The sequence below is a fragment of the Diabrotica virgifera genome, chromosome 4 (genome assembly GCF_917563875.1).
Source record: "Diabrotica virgifera virgifera chromosome 4, PGI_DIABVI_V3a".
Taxonomy (NCBI): domain Eukaryota; kingdom Metazoa; phylum Arthropoda; class Insecta; order Coleoptera; family Chrysomelidae; genus Diabrotica; species Diabrotica virgifera.
In genome coordinates, this window is record NC_065446.1 from 224976472 (window position 1) to 224993127 (window position 16656).

The window sequence follows — 16656 nt, forward strand, 5'->3', positions numbered from 1 at the left end:
CCCTGTCTCGGTAGCTAGCGGGGAAAGAATTTTTTCAAAATTACAAACTATTCACGAAGCCCATAAGACAAACAAAACCAAAAAATTTAGCACTTATTTCAATAGAGTTCTCACTAATCCCCACTAGACTACACCCATTCTGATTGACGAGTTTGCCAAAATTAAAGTCAGAAGGGTAAAATTATACTTTTTGTAAATGTTACTTGAGAGCATAGGCGCAAAATTTGCTTGGATTGCTTTTTAAATGCTTTCACTTTTGTCGAATCCTGAAAAAACTAATACATATTTTAAAATAATTTAAACGCAGATTGAAAGATTACATTATTACCGAGGGCCGAAAGTCCCTTAGAATAAACAAAAGGTTTCTTTTGAATAAGATATGTAAAATTAAAAATTACACTCAATTTTCTCTTTTTTTTTTCACCCTTTAACTTATTCAAATAAACATTAGAGAGCTTTTCAGGGACTTCCGGCCCTCGGTAAAAATGAAATCTTTTATTCTGCATTTAAATTTTTCAACAGTACCTACTAATTAGTTTTCTCAGGATTCGAAAAAAAATGAATGCGTTTAAAACGCATTGAAAGCAAATTTTGCGTCTACCCACTTAATGTAGTGTTAATACATAATATGTATTTCATTGTAAAGTATGTTTTGTTTTTATAAAAAAATAGGCCTGAATCCAGCGTACCAAAAAAAGTTGATTAATAGCCAGCTGAAAATTTGTTAATAGCTTAACGGTGTCTCGTCGGACAAACGTTGATGTATGGGAAAACTGGAACAGGGGAAGTTTTAATTGTGGAACAGGTTAAAAATTTGGAACGTCAGACTACGAAAACGTCCCATGTATTTTGTCTGACAGCACTTTCAATTGATTTGTTACCCTATCATTAAACTCTCATGCAAAAATCAGACTGGTATTTATCACCAACTGGGCATTTTAATAATTCCGACACGTAAAACATGTCAAATGGCAGGAATTATGACAGGTGATAAATAGCAGTATGATTTTTGCGTGAGAGTTTAATGAAAGGGTAACAAATCAATTGGAAGTTCTGTCGGACAAAATACATGGGACGTTTTCGTAGTCTGACGTTCCAAATTTTTAACCTGTTCCACAATTAAAACCTCCGGTGTTCCCGTGCATGAAAGTTTGTCCGACTAGACACCGTTAAACTATTAACAAATTTTCAGCTTGCTATTAATCAACTTTTTTTAATACGCGGGATCCATTCCTAAAAGTTTTCGTTCATTTTGTGTAGTTTTTTTTTAATAAAGATAAAAGTTAAGTTTTAATAATATTTAAGGGGCGGCATTTCGAAGACTTGCATCATGTTGAAAAGATGTACCGCACGGCTCTGGGTAATAGGTACGAATAAGCTGCTTATTTTACAGCATCCATTTATAATAAACCCTATGAACACAACATGACGGACTACTCGGAAATCAATATTTTACATCACTTTTAAAAAAGCTTTTAAAAGCATTTCAATTTTATGGTTTGTTTGTAGGATAATGGTAGATTATAAAAACTACAACCGGAAGGAGTCAATTCAACCACAATTAAAGCTTTAAAATAAAATAAGGGAACACCGGAAAGTAGAAGCATTAATCTTGTTGAAATTGTTCTCTTATTTTTGCTTTGTAATGGAAGCCGCACACCAAAGAATCATGAAACGTAAAACCTGAAACATAAAACGTGAAACATGTTTCATGAAAATTAAACACTGCTAAACAAATAGAAGTCCGCCTACCAATTAAACGAGTGTGATTCATGCTCTATGTTCGGTAGGCCGCACGCCAAATAAACATGAAACGTGAAACATGAAACATGAAACGTGAAACACGTTTCATGGAAATAAAACACTGCTAAACAAATAGACGTCCGCCCATGTATGAAACTAATGTGATTCATGCCCATGAAACATTTTTATCTTCATGAAAAGGCAATAGGTCGTGTTCTATTTTTTGGTTTCAGTTTCATTATTTTGGACAATTAATTACGTGCGTAAATGAATTCCGACAAAGAATTTAATATTGTATTGGTTTCTGTGGTAGAGCAGAACGAAGAGTAGTACAATTATAACATGGAGAGGTACTCGAATAGACAATAACAAGAAACTATCGTTTTTCTTTTAAATTATTGTTAAAATTATCGTTAAGATGATTATTTAATTCGTTTGTAACACAACAGTAAAATTTAAAGAGTTGCCACAACAGCAACGACCTCGTCATCATCACTTTCCATTGTTGGCTACACAAATGTTATTATTGTTTCTTTGATTAGGAGGTACCTATATAATAAGAAACCATTTCGTTCTTCACAATTTATTTGTTTCATGTTTTAGGCAAGCCGCACACCAACGAAACATGAAACGTAAAACATGAAACATGTAACGTAAAACACGTTTCATGAAAATAAAACACGGCCTAACAAATCTTGAAGTCCGCCTACCAATGAAACGAGTGTGATTCATGCTCATAAAACATTTTTATTTTCGGAGAGTTTCATAAATGGCCGGACGTTTATTTATTTAGCAGTGTTTTATTTCCATGAAACGTGATTTACGTTTCATGTTTCTTTGATGTGCCTAAGGCAAGCCGCACACCAAAGAAACATGAAACGTAAAACATGAAACATGAAACGTAAAACACGTTTCATGAAAATAAAACACAGGTAAACAAATCTTGAAGTCCGCCTACCAATGAAACGAGTGTGATTCATGCTCATAAAACATTTTTATTTTCGGGGAGTTTCATAAATGGCCGGACGTCTATTTGTTTAGCAGTGTTTTATTTCCATGAAACGTGATTTACGTTTCATGTTTCTTTGATGTGCGGCCTGCCTTACGTTTCATGTTTTATGTTATGTTTCTTTTATGTGCGGCCTCCGTTAGACAGTAATAAAAGAGTTGCTACGACAGCAACGACCTCGCCATTACTTTCCATTGTCGACTATACAAATTTTATTTTTGTTTCTTCGTTTCAGTTACTTTTTTCACAATCTATTTGTTTCTTGTTTCACGTTTCATGTTTTACGTTTCATGTTTTATGTTTCTTTGATGTGAGTAAGCGACTAGGTCGAGTGAGCAATAGAGTACTCGTATATTTGTAGTTCATATTATTTTTACAATTATTTTAGCAGATTTTCTTTGATATTAATAATTATCTAAGACGGGCGCGCTGGCGTGTCTCCTCTTTAATATTGTCTTGGAAAAGGCAATCAGAAAATTAAATATTAAAGAAATATCTAGAATGAAGGGAACTATTTTTAATAGATCGACGCAAATTCTCGCATTCGCTGACGATAATATAGTTATAGTGGGAAGAAGTATGAGAGACATGATGCAATGTTTTATAGGATTTGTCGACGCGTCAAGTGAATAAGGACTTGTGGTAAACGAGGAAAAAACCAAGTATATGTTGGTTTCTAAAAACTCCCGAAATATCCAACAAAGAATTCAAATACCTTTGAGCAAGTCGAAGAATTCACATATCTTAGATCGCTAGTAAACGCAACAAACACGACAAGCGACGAAATAAACAGATGCATAGCAATAGCAAACAGAACTGTCCACGGTCTTCAGAAACATTTAAAAAATAAAAATATAAAGCGTGCAGTAAATCTCAATATATACAAGACCTTAATAAGACCTTAATAAGAAGAAACGTGGACATTATCTCAAAATGATGAAAGACTGCTTGGTATTTTTGAGAGAAAAATTCTTGGAAAGATTTTTGGGGATGTAAATGAAAATGGGCTATGGTGTCGAAGATAAAATTTTGAACTATATTACTCCAAAGTAATAAGCTGGAAATAGACCATGTTTGGGACACTCAAAGATCCAAGTAGCTGACTACTTTTTTAGTTATTGTAGACCTATAGGATGAAAACCTACCTGTTTCCTGACTAAAGTTCGCGACCGTTTTAATTAATAACAATTTAGTGCAAAAATCGCGATTTTTTCGATTTTTTGCACCCCACTCAAAAGCTAAACAGTTGACATAAAACTACAAAATTTAATTTTTTATTCAAAATGCCGATTTTTGAAAGTTAAAAAGTTAATTTGTTGCTACGCAAACTGCAAAATACGTGAAAATCGTTATTTGTTAATAACTTTTATTAAACTACTTTAGAACTTTAGTGTTTCACCCAAAGTTGTGTACTTAATACACCCTCAAAATTTGAGTCCGATCCGTTAATTAGTTTAGAAGTTATTCTATTTTTTGTTTATTCCAGAGACCTTTATTTTGCAATATTATGAGAAAGAAAATAATGAATAATTAAGATAAGGCAATTCTGCGTATGTCAAATGAAAGTACAAAAGTCATACTATCAAAATGTACTAAAAAAAGATAAAAAATTATCTAATATAGTCAAAAATACTAATGCCAAAATTTTTGAAATTTTCTAGTTTATAAACATTTAGAACAACTTTAAAAATATTGTCCGTAGAAAAAATCATTTTACATATTCGAAAAGTTGGTATTTTACACGAATTTTTAAAAATCTTGTTCTGTTGGTGACTAGTCGTGGTAAGTGAAGGAGGAGCTGGGGGCCGACAAATGCACGAGTTCAAAAACTAAAAAAGGCAACTTAAAACTACTATCATTTTCTATATCTTGGGATATACTGAATATATTTTCATCTTTCTTTTTTTAATTTGTATGTAATTTTTTTTTGTACAATACAAATATGTAATTTGTCTATTTGCAATTTGACATTTATTAATTAATAAACAATCTAATTTGTTTAAACAATTTTTGAAAAAAAATAATTTTTCCCAAAAATCCATATTTTTAATCAAACTGTCATTATTAATCATAGAAAAAGTTAAGGTATACTTTAATAAATAAATTATCTTCAATAAATAATTATCTAATAAAAATAATTCACTTAGCTTCCATTCGTCGTGGTAGTCAGACGTGCGTAGGAAAGAAGCTTGTTTTTTAAAACCGGTGTCTATAAATTAGATATTTAAATAAATATTTTGTGAACTTTAAAAGTAAATTAATTACACCAAATAAAAAAGCGAAATCGGAATAAAAACATTAAAAAGTTATGAGTGCAGTTAGCGGGGGCGACGCCCCCGATAAAAATGTTTTAGAAACCCAAATGGATACAGAACATGCAACATCTTCAAAGGAGGAGCTATTAGGATTCCAAAATCTTGTTCCAGTTACACAGATAAGTACCACAAAACTTGTTAATAATAAACCCATTATCGATAATGACTTTGCTAATGTACACACTTCAATAACAAATAACATTAACAAAGAAGTAGGAACAAAAAGGGAGGAATTTCTTTACCGACAAAACGACCTAGGACCTTTTTACGCGTATTTAGAAAATAATTCACCCGATTTTAAAGGCAGATTAAACGCGTTAAGGATAGGTGACATTATTATCACAAATTTTAAAGAAATTGATGAAAAAATTGTAAGCATTGACGCAGTAGGAAGAAATAAAATACGTATAAAATTTAAAGATTATAAATCGGCTAACTATATCATATCTAAAAAAAATGAAGCAATATTTATAAAAAATAATCTAGACATATACATTCCTAAGTTTCTTTTAGTTAGATAGGGCGTAATAAAAGATATTTCCACAGAATTTTCAGTAGAGTATGTTAAAAACAGAATAAAAATGTACGATTTACACTGTAAATTTGAAGTCCTTCAACTCACAAGATTAAATCGAAGACAAGTAGATGAAAACGGTACTCAATACATTCCAACAAAAACATGCGTAGTTAGTTTTAAGTCACAAGTGCTACCAAAATATATAACAATCAACAAGGTACTAAAGGAAGTCGAACCATACAAACAAAAGGTGCTATTATGCTTTAATTGTCTTCGATTTGGACATACAGGTGGGCAGTGTAAGAGCAAGGCTAGGTGCGATAAATGTCAAGAATCCCACAACTCAAAAGATTGTAAAAAGACCGATCTCACTCCAAAATGTTTTAACTGTTCGGGGGATCATTTTACTACAAATTTAAGCGCGTGTCAAGAATTTCAGCGTCAAAAACTTATTAAAGACGCTATGTCTTCCAATAATATTAGTTATCAAGACGCAAACAAACAGTTCCCCAGAAACTCCTATGCAAAAGTAACATCCATAAATACGGAACAAACTACAAACCTCTCGTGCCTCAAAACTTTCCCTCCATTAAATCCCAATAATTATACACCCACCCAATTCCCATCAAATCCAATTAACAAAATGTCAACTAATAATATATTCTACAATAATAATTCAAATAATACAAATTCTCGAACATTCAAAAGACAGAGACCAAATAGTCCAGATCCAACATTAATTTTGCATAATGAAATTATATCTTCCCCTAGATCTCAATTACCTACGGGAGGAATATTAGACAGCATTAACTATAAGGGAAATATTAATAATAATCCAGTTGCATCTCCTTCAGACTTGAGCATGATAAATTCAATATTAGAATTAGTTATAGAAATTGTCTCAAAAGTTTTAGTAACAAAAAGTATAAACATAAATAAGGAAGAACTCGAAAACTTAGTCAAATTAACTATAAATGGAAACACGTCATCACATTCTCAGACCTCAACCATGCAATAAATATCCTTCAATGGAACTGCCGTTCGGCAGTTTCTAATAAAAATAACTTAGAATATCTACTAGATAGGGGCAACTACTCCGTTGCACTTCTATCGGAAACATGGTTTAAAGCAGAAAAATACTATAATTTTAAAGGCTTCAACAATATTCGCTGTGACCGGGACGACGGGTACGGCGGCTCTGCCATTTTATTAAAATCAGACTTAATATACCAAGAAGTCTCAATTCCAACTACAATCAACTTTGAGCATACTTGTATCTCGGTAAATTTTCCATATATACACAAAAAAATTTACTTTGTTTCAGTATACCTTAAACCGAGAACTAGAATATCATTACAACAGTGGATTAACTTTTTGGAACAAATTCCAAAACCATTCATAATTGGGGGCGACTTTAACGCACATAGTTTGGCATGGAACGATGGATATGACGATATCTATGGCAAGATTCTTTTGGAAGCTATCGAACAATGCAACCTAGTAATTATAAACGACGGATCACCTACATTAGCAAACAATAAGAAGTCAGCTGTAGACTTGACCCTCTGTACACAGGATCTGACACAACTAATTACGTGGTGTACTTTAGAAGAACCTTATGGCTCTAATCACTTACCAATACACATACAATTTGGAAGGAATATCCCACCTGCGCAAATTAAACAGACAAAACATAATATATGGAGACTCAAGGCTGCTAATTGGGATGTATACACCGCTACCCTTGAAGCAACAGAACCAAAATCATCACTAATGGGCATTATCGACAATATTAACAAAGCTGCCGACAAAGCAATTCCGTTACGAAAATCAAACGCACAAAATAGAAATCATTGCTCAAAGGACTGGTGGAACGAAACCTGTAACATAGCTGCTAAAGCAAGAAAACAAGCTTTCTTAACCTACACACAGGCTCCAAATCTTAATAATCTAACAGAATATAAAAGACTTGATGCAGTAGCTAAAAAAACTTTTAAAGAAACTAAGAAAAAAAGTTGGATAAATTACTGCCAAAATCTAAATCAAAATACACCAATTAAAGAAGTGTGGAACAAAGTAAACCGATATAAAAACCGAAAACAAGCGAATAAACCCCTAATGGACCCCAAAGAAGACTGGATAAGCGAATTCCACACAAAAATCTCACCTCCATGGGTCGAAAACAACATTACTCAACAAATAGCTACTGTAAATAGGAACACTTCTTTCCTACAATCGTTATTTCAATTATGGGAACTCGATCATTGCATTAAATCAACAAATAATAAATCTCCCGGGGCGGATAACATTTCATATAATATGTTGCATAAAATGCCCTTAGACCATAAGAAAGCCCTGTTGGAATTGTTCAATTCGATTTGGATAAATAGGATTCCTTTTCCACCGATGTGGAAAGAATACATCATAGTACCTATCAAAAAACCTGGAAAACAGAATGGAAATGCAGATTCATATAGACCCATAGCTTTATCATCGTGTATATTTAAAACCATGGAAAGAATGATAAAGAACAGGCTTGAATATTGGCTAGAAAATGAAAAAATATTACCTGACTCACAATATGCTTTTAGAAAGGGAAGATCTTCCTTGGAACCCCTAACGATACTAGTAAATGACATCTATCTAGGATTCACACACAAATACAGCACTTTGGCCACATTTTTGGATATAACTTCAGCATATGATAATGTTCAAATAAATATACTAGAAGAGAAGCTCATCAATATTGGTCTACCAACCTCCTTTGCCAACTTCATAAAATCAGCTTACTCTAATCGATCAGTTTCCTTAAAGATAAATCAAGAAATTTCGGAATCAAGAATATGTAGATCTGGATTACCACAAGGTAGTATCCTGAGCCCAATCCTCTACAGCCTGTACACAATGGATATAGAAAATGTTATATCACAAAAGTCTAAAATCATTCAATACGCTGATGATGTTGTTATTTACACCAGTAGCAAATCAGAGGACAAATGTATAGAAAATATCAACACTGAATTTATAAAAATCCAAAAATACCTAGACAACATGGGACTTTCCATATCCGAGTCCAAAACCAATATATGTATTTTCTCTAGAAACAGAAATAACTATCAAAGACAACTAACAATAGGAAAATATAAACTCTGTATTAGTAACTCTGTAAAATATCTTGGTCTGCATCTAGATAGAAAACTATTATGGAAGGACTGTATCCACCAAATTATCAAAAAAACAAGTAATTCTATAAATATCCTAAGAGCGTTTTGTAGAGCAAAGTGGGGAGCAGACCCAAATACGGCTTTACTATTCTACAAAACAATGGTACGATCAATAATGGATTATGGAAGTCAACTCTATGGAACAGCAGCAGATACACATCTAAATAAAATCGAGATACAACAAAATAAATGCTTAAGAGTTTGCCTGGGATATCTTAAGTCAACGCCCATAAACATTATACAAGCTGAAGCCGTGGAACCTCCTCTTAAACTAAGAAGACAACTATTGAGCAGAAAATTCATGATAAAAACCATTTCAAAAAAAACTTCTTACCTCAATAGTGTACAGTCACTAACAGTTCAAGTTTTGACCCATAGATACTGGCACTTCAAGAAAACCCCCCTCATAGTAGAATCTTTCTCAGAAATAGCTGACATTACAGATATACTCTATTCCAACCAACTCCCTCCAGTTTTAATTTACTCACCTGAACAAATTTTTTCACGTGAAATTAGAACCTACTATTTTGAAAGTGAAGAAGTAGCAAGTATCAATCAAACAAAGTTCAACGAAACAAAAAACAAATACTGGCCAAACTATGATTCTATATTCACTGATGGATCAAAGTCAAAAGAATATACCAGTTGTGCCTTCTACCATTTTGAGGAAAATACTGACAAAAAATTTATTTTACCAAAGGAAGCTTCCATATACACTGCAGAACTAACAGCAATAGTGCAAGCTATGAAATACGTACTCGGCTCTAACCACGACAAATTTATAATATGTACGGACAGCAAAAGTGCAGTAGATAAACTTAAAAATGTTAAAATAAATAGATCAGTTAATCATATTGAAGCAAAAATCCTGTATTTACATAATGAGATACACATCAAGAATAAAGTCGTCATATATCTATGGGTAAAGGGACACGCAGGCATAACAGGTAATGAAATGGTGGATGCCTTAGCAAAAACAGCTCCAACATCAGGAGAAGAACTAAATCTTAAACTACCCCCGTCCGATTTATTCTTAAATCAAAGGAACAAAATAAATGAGATGTGGCAAAACCTATACAGTGCATCAACAACTGGAACAAACTTTTGTAAACACCAGCCAAGGATCCCCAGAAAACCATGGTTTCACAAAATACCAAACAGAAACTTTGTCGCCACAATAAATCGAATACGTGCAAACCATGCACTAACACCTTATTATAAACACAAAATAAAAATTACAGACGATCCACTGTGTAGTTGTGGTAAAATGGGTATATTGGTACATGTTTTACTTGAATGTCCAATAAATATTGTAAACATTAATAATCTATATAAAAACTTAATTCACTACAAGATATACCTTCCAATAGACCTAAATTGTATTATTTTTTCAGGAAATAATAATATACTTTATGTACTTCATCAACACATCATAAACTGTAAACTAAAATTGTAAAATTACTAACCAATTTTGTAAGCAATTCTGCAAAACAAACTAAATGTAAAGCATTAAAGGAAAAAAAAAAGGTGAATACAAAAAAAAAATAAAAAAAATAAACCAAGTAAAAAAAAATTAACCAATTAAAAAAAAACAAAAAAAAACAAAAAAAAACAAAAAAAAAACAAAAAAAAAACAAAAAAAACAAAAAAAAAACAAAAAAAAAGAAAACAAAAAAAAATAAAAACACACAAAGAGGGCTAAAACCTCCGCGGCGTTGAACCGGGTTGATGCTCTAGCGCGGAAGGAAAAAAAAATTAAACACCTTACACTTTACTAATGCTACATATTACTAACAAAACAAATGAATACATCATGCTCAAGTTTGATACTATGAAACAATTTACACAAACTATTTATACAATCTAACATAGTCTGGCTAATTGGTCCTCACCAAAGCCATAAATTCCACGAAAAAAAAAATAAAATAAAAATAATTTATTTATTAACCTTCGGAGTACGAAGACTGGGTCAAGCGTGACCCGAAATTCACTTATTTCTTAATATTTTATAAAATAATTTTTTTACAAATCCGATTGATCATAAGTTCTCCTTATTTGTTTCAATCTATTTTTTCGTATATAATTCGTGAACATCCAAATTACAGTTTTTCCTCTACGTAACATCTATGATGCAGGGTCAGTCCTAACCCGGTCTTCGGATTTCGAAGAATATTTTCAATATGTTTGTAGGTACATGTAAATCGTAGCCATCACTGTTTTATTTAATTTGAAATTCAATTTAACGGGCATAGGAATTTACCTATGCCCGTTTTCTGTAAGGTATTAAAATCTGGCCGCCGGAGCGAACTAGTATATGCCCATGGGGAACCATCTTAAAAAATTTAAATACAATAATTTAGAATTATAATTGTTATGTTTGTTTGTTTTTTGTTGAATTAAAGATACTGTTTAATAATACTGACTATTTAAAACATCCTTATAAATAAAATGAGAATGGGTCACGCTTGACCCATCATCGTAATCTAAGTAAGTCAAATAATCTCCGTACTCCGAAGGTTAAAGTGAACTTTAACTTTTTCTATGCTCATTAATGATACTATGATTAAAAAAATAGGTTTTTGTAAGAAAATATTTTTTCAAGAATTGTTTAAGCAAATTAGACTGATTATTAATTAATAAATTTATAAACAAATTGCATATTTGTAATATAATGTACGTAGAAATTACATACGAATTAAAAAAAGAAAGATTAAAATATATTGAGTTGATCCGGAGATACAGAAAATTGTATGAGTGAATACTTTTTCGGTATTTTAACTCGGTGGATTCGTAGCTTCCCCCTAGTAACCGTTTTTTTATTTTATTTTATTTGGGATACAGACAGGACAAACCCATAAAAGTATCCACTACAGAATTTCAGATACATTTACACTTTTACAAATTGATATATAACTACAAACTAAAAGTAAAAATATTCATTGAAGTAAGAACATAAATACAAAAAATGATATAATATGTATGAACAAAAGAGAAGAAAAAAAATGAGAAAATAAGCGATAACAAGACTGAATACACCAAAAGACTAAGTTTCAAGAAAGTGATTAACATACAACTAGAGGTTTTAACTACAATTTTGAAAAATAGTAGAGGGTGCTGTGAAGACACAATGTTTATACGCTCTGAGCTTCGCTGGTGTCGATCCTAGCGGTTACTAATTCAACTTTCACCGGTAATTTTTAAATTTATTATTTAATTGTTATCGCTTAATATTTACAACGCTAAAAAGTAAATAAATTGTAATTGATTTTTTTAAGATTTTGCTAATCATTTTGACGTTCTATTGATGAAATATTAATTTCTTACTTCGGATACTTTCACAATTATCGTGTAGATGGGGCCAAGATTATTAGATTAATTTATAATTACATATTACAGAACATTAAGAAAACGTAAACTCAGTATTTAAAACGTAAGTATATTTAAGGTAAAAATATATACCACAGCTTTGATCAACTAATATTTTTTATAATAAATGTTTTTAATTTAATTTTAAATTAATCACTTTGACATTTATGTCAAATTTCCGGTAAACGTTTACAGACTTGCCACTACTGGCGCTCGCGAATTTGTAAATATCCCCTCTACGTACGAGCTCACAGCGTATACACATTTTTTAACAAAAAATAAAAATCCCATTATTTAAAATGGCATCAATGGAATTCCTTAATTATTATAAACAAATTAACTGTGAATTAAAAAAAACAAATGGCTAACTTTGTCCCTAATGAACCCAGGCAAAATTTTTTTTATTTTAAAGTTCGTGTTAAAATACTAGCTTTCCGAATATGTAAAAGGATTGTTCCTACGGACAATATTTGTCAAGTTATTCTAAATGTTTATAAACTACAAAATTTCCAAAATTTGGCTTTAGGATTTTTCTATCAGTCTTCTACTTTTGTTTGGCATACTCAGAATTGCCCAATGTTCATTATTTTCTGTCTTATGTTAATGAAAACTAATATGTATCTGGGATAAACAAATAGAATAGCTTTTAAACTAATTAAGGGATCGGTCTCAAATTTTGAGGGTTTGTTAAGTACCAAAATAACCAACTTTGGATGAAATACTAAAAGACTAAGTTAAATTTAATAAAAGTTATTAACACATATCGATTTTCATTTATTTTGCAATTTGCGAAAACAAATTAACTTTTTAACTTTCAAAAATCGGTATTTTGAAAGCTTTTCAATGTTCTAAAAAATTAAATTTTGTAGTTTTATGTCAATTGTTTAGCTTTTGAATAGGGTGCAAAAAATCGAAAAAATCGCGATTTTTGCAATCAATTGTTAATAATTAAAAAACGAACGCCAACTATAGGCAGGAAACAGGTAGGTTTTCTTCCTATAGGTCTACAATAACTAAAAAAGTAGTTAGCTACCTGGATCTTTGGGTGTCCTGAGAAAATTCTTATTACCCTGGACTATATCAGTTATACACCGATCCAGATATTGTGAAATTCGTTAAAGTGCAGAAACTTAGATGGGCTAAACACATTTCTAGGATGTCAGATCACGAATACACGAAGAGATTAACATTTCAAGATCAGAGGGCCCAAGAAGTAGAGGACGACCACGAAGAAGATGGATTGATGATGTGGAAGAAGACCTAAAGATTCTAACCCCCGTTTCACACACTAAGAATTTGAACGTGCGGTGGTTGGAACGCACGATGACATTCCAATGTGGCTGGAGCAATCCTATTCGCTATATGAGCTTCGCTGGTATCGCCAACTAGCGCATTACTTGTGCAACTGCGCCGGTAATTTATTTATCTTATCGTGTAATATTTACTACGCAAGAAATAATTAGATTGTAATTGATTAGCAGTGGCGGCTGGTCCTATGAGGCAGGTGAGGCAGTGCCTCACCAGTATACCAATTGACTATTTACGTTATTTCGTTATTTCATCATCAATTCTTTAAATACAATTTAACTGTTTGAAATTTGCTAAATAACTTTATTTTCGTTATATCATCATCAATAATTCTTTAAATACAATTTAACTTTTTGAAAATTGCTAAATAATTTAATTTTTATTATAAAACTTTTTTTATTAACTTTATTTTTATGATAAAAAAAAATTAGTACGGCCCTGACCCGTTCTTCATAACACACCGATATACCTACGCTACAAGGTACCATTAGAGGCACTGCCTCTGATGGTACCTCGTCTAGCATATTACGAAGCCGACGGAGATCGGCCGGCAGCATGACTGAGAATAATTTTTGGAAGCGGGATTAAGTATCCTTTCAGAGGCAGGCAAAAATATGCCTCTAGCGTGGTTTTGCAGTTTTAGGTAGTTTGTTAGAGCAGTTTGTTCTAGTTACGTGTACTTACTATTACTATAAGAGATACTTACAATAGATGTTTAGAATATGTTATTATGCTCTGACTGGCTGAAAGTCATTTGCCAATGTCAATTAAATAAATAAATTAATAAAAAAATTAGAAATTATGATTTCTTTCATAATAATTCATTTACTTTTAAGTACGCTGTTTATAAAATAAATAGAAAAAGAACAAAATAAAATTTAACCCTTAGTTTATTTAACATAAAAAAAACAATCTTATAATATAACCGTAATTTGCTTACTTGCTTGTTTCTATTTGCATATATGCAATACATTTACAATATAATAAAATTGGTTCTAAAATGAAATTATCACGTGTTTGCAGGTATATTGTTTGCGTACCATAATTTCATTTTGGCAAGTGATTGATAATAACAGAATCAGTCAACGGCCAAACCAGAATGATCCTAAGGGGGGCTACAACTGGTGGGTCTCTGGGGGTATGGATTTAAGGCTTTAAGGATTTAAGGCATTTAAGGCTTATAACCCCCAACCCCCCAGTTACGCCACTGGAATCAGTTGTCCGTTGTTTTCATGTAGTATATAATGTAAATTTTGCTTAATATGGCTGTTCAAGTGTTCAACGCTGATGAGCCAACGACGAAACATCTGATTCATGCTGTTTTGATATGTGGTATCATATTAATTATTATTTTTAGCTAAAAAAACAGCTACTATGAGTATGAACCTGTTAGAGACTTAGAACTTTCGTAGCTATTCTTTTGCGAATAAAATTGTTATTTAATATCGTTTGCAAGCCTTAAAATAAATACGGTGCCGTTCTGTGACGTTATGACGTCACAAAATCGACCTTCCGGCTATTAAAGAAAATCTAACCATAATAATAATAATCCTCAAGTGTAGTGTGCCTCACCATCTTGTACTATCACGAGCCGCCCCTGTTGATTAACACAATACTTCTTAAATTCTGATATGACACTATCAAATTTATTTCTGGTATTTTGAGAATGTTATATATATATATATATATATATATATATATATATATATATATATATATATATATATATATATATATATATCAACTCCTTCCGGTCCAATCATATTTAAAAACAAAGCAATTTTTACTCTATCGGCTTTGTCATCTTTCTCAGTTGCAATTAAGATAGATAATAAGATGGTAAAACCGTCTAAAATTTTCATGAAGGTTTCCCTCGAATTTCATGGATTCTGGCACTTTTCCTTCCATTCTGGATAACTGTACTTTTGGCTCTTGTACTGACTGCGCCATGTAATAATAATACTCAGGTATTTATTAAATATTATATTTAATAAAAGTAACATTTACAATCTCTACGTTACATGTTATATGTTCTAGCCAAGTTCGTTGGTTCTAACCGCTAACCAGTGATGTGGGATGTCACATCTCCTCTCTTCCACATCACTGCCGCTAACCCTCTAACCTATATCTAATTTCATTGTGCCAACTTCTTTATCATGGCCTATTACTACAGTACTATGAAAAATATTTCAAAATAAACCTAGAATTTTATTTTCCATCAAAATTAAAATAGTATTTTTCCGCCATGTAACATTCATATTAGCCCTTTTGCAGCTGGAATATTGTGTGCGCCACCCTTTTTACCACGTTTAGCGGTTTTTTAGTCTTGTAAATTCATGATACTATAGCTTTGTTCCAGCAGAATGTTGAACTGATTCAGGATCATTCTGAGCGTGCGCTTTACATAAAACCGTGTAAATTTCTCTTTGCTAGAAGGCGTTTTATGTAAAGCGCACGCTCAGTACGATCCTGAATCAGTTCAACATTCTGCTGGAACAAAGCTATAAATAAAGAGTATCATGTGTAAATTGAAGAGCAATAATACATAAATATGAATTATGAATTACACTGGTAAACACACAGTTTGCTGCCGGAAATTTTTTTACTGTTTCTAGGTAATTTGGGTCAGCTGAATCCAAAAATGCCACCAGATTTGTTCCATCAGATCGTTTTCAGAAAATACGACAACAGATCACATTTCTAGCATATAGGGTAATTTAACGCAGCACCACCTACATATGTAGTGCTGCTACCCATGAAATAATCCAAATACGAATAAAAAGTAAGATATTAAGTGTACTATAATGTACAGTAAAACCTGCCATATCCGGATCAATGTGGCGACAGAGCGATCCGGATATGAAAAAATCCGGATACCAATCAAGACCACTTCTTTTATAGTCTCTGAAACGTTTTCTCCTTCATACATTCCAGTAATCAACGCCGTCAATAACTTTCGTCGATAGACACGTTTTATAGATTTTATTATACATTATTTTGCCATCTTTTAGTTCTTTTGGGTCGAGATGAGAGGGTGCGTTGTCCAACAGCAGGACCGACTTTCTCGGTATATTTCGGTAGATGCGGACGGCAGAACCGTCCGGATATGGGGAGGTCCGGATATGACAGGTCCGGATATGGCAGGTTGTACTGTACTTACAAAAATCATCACAC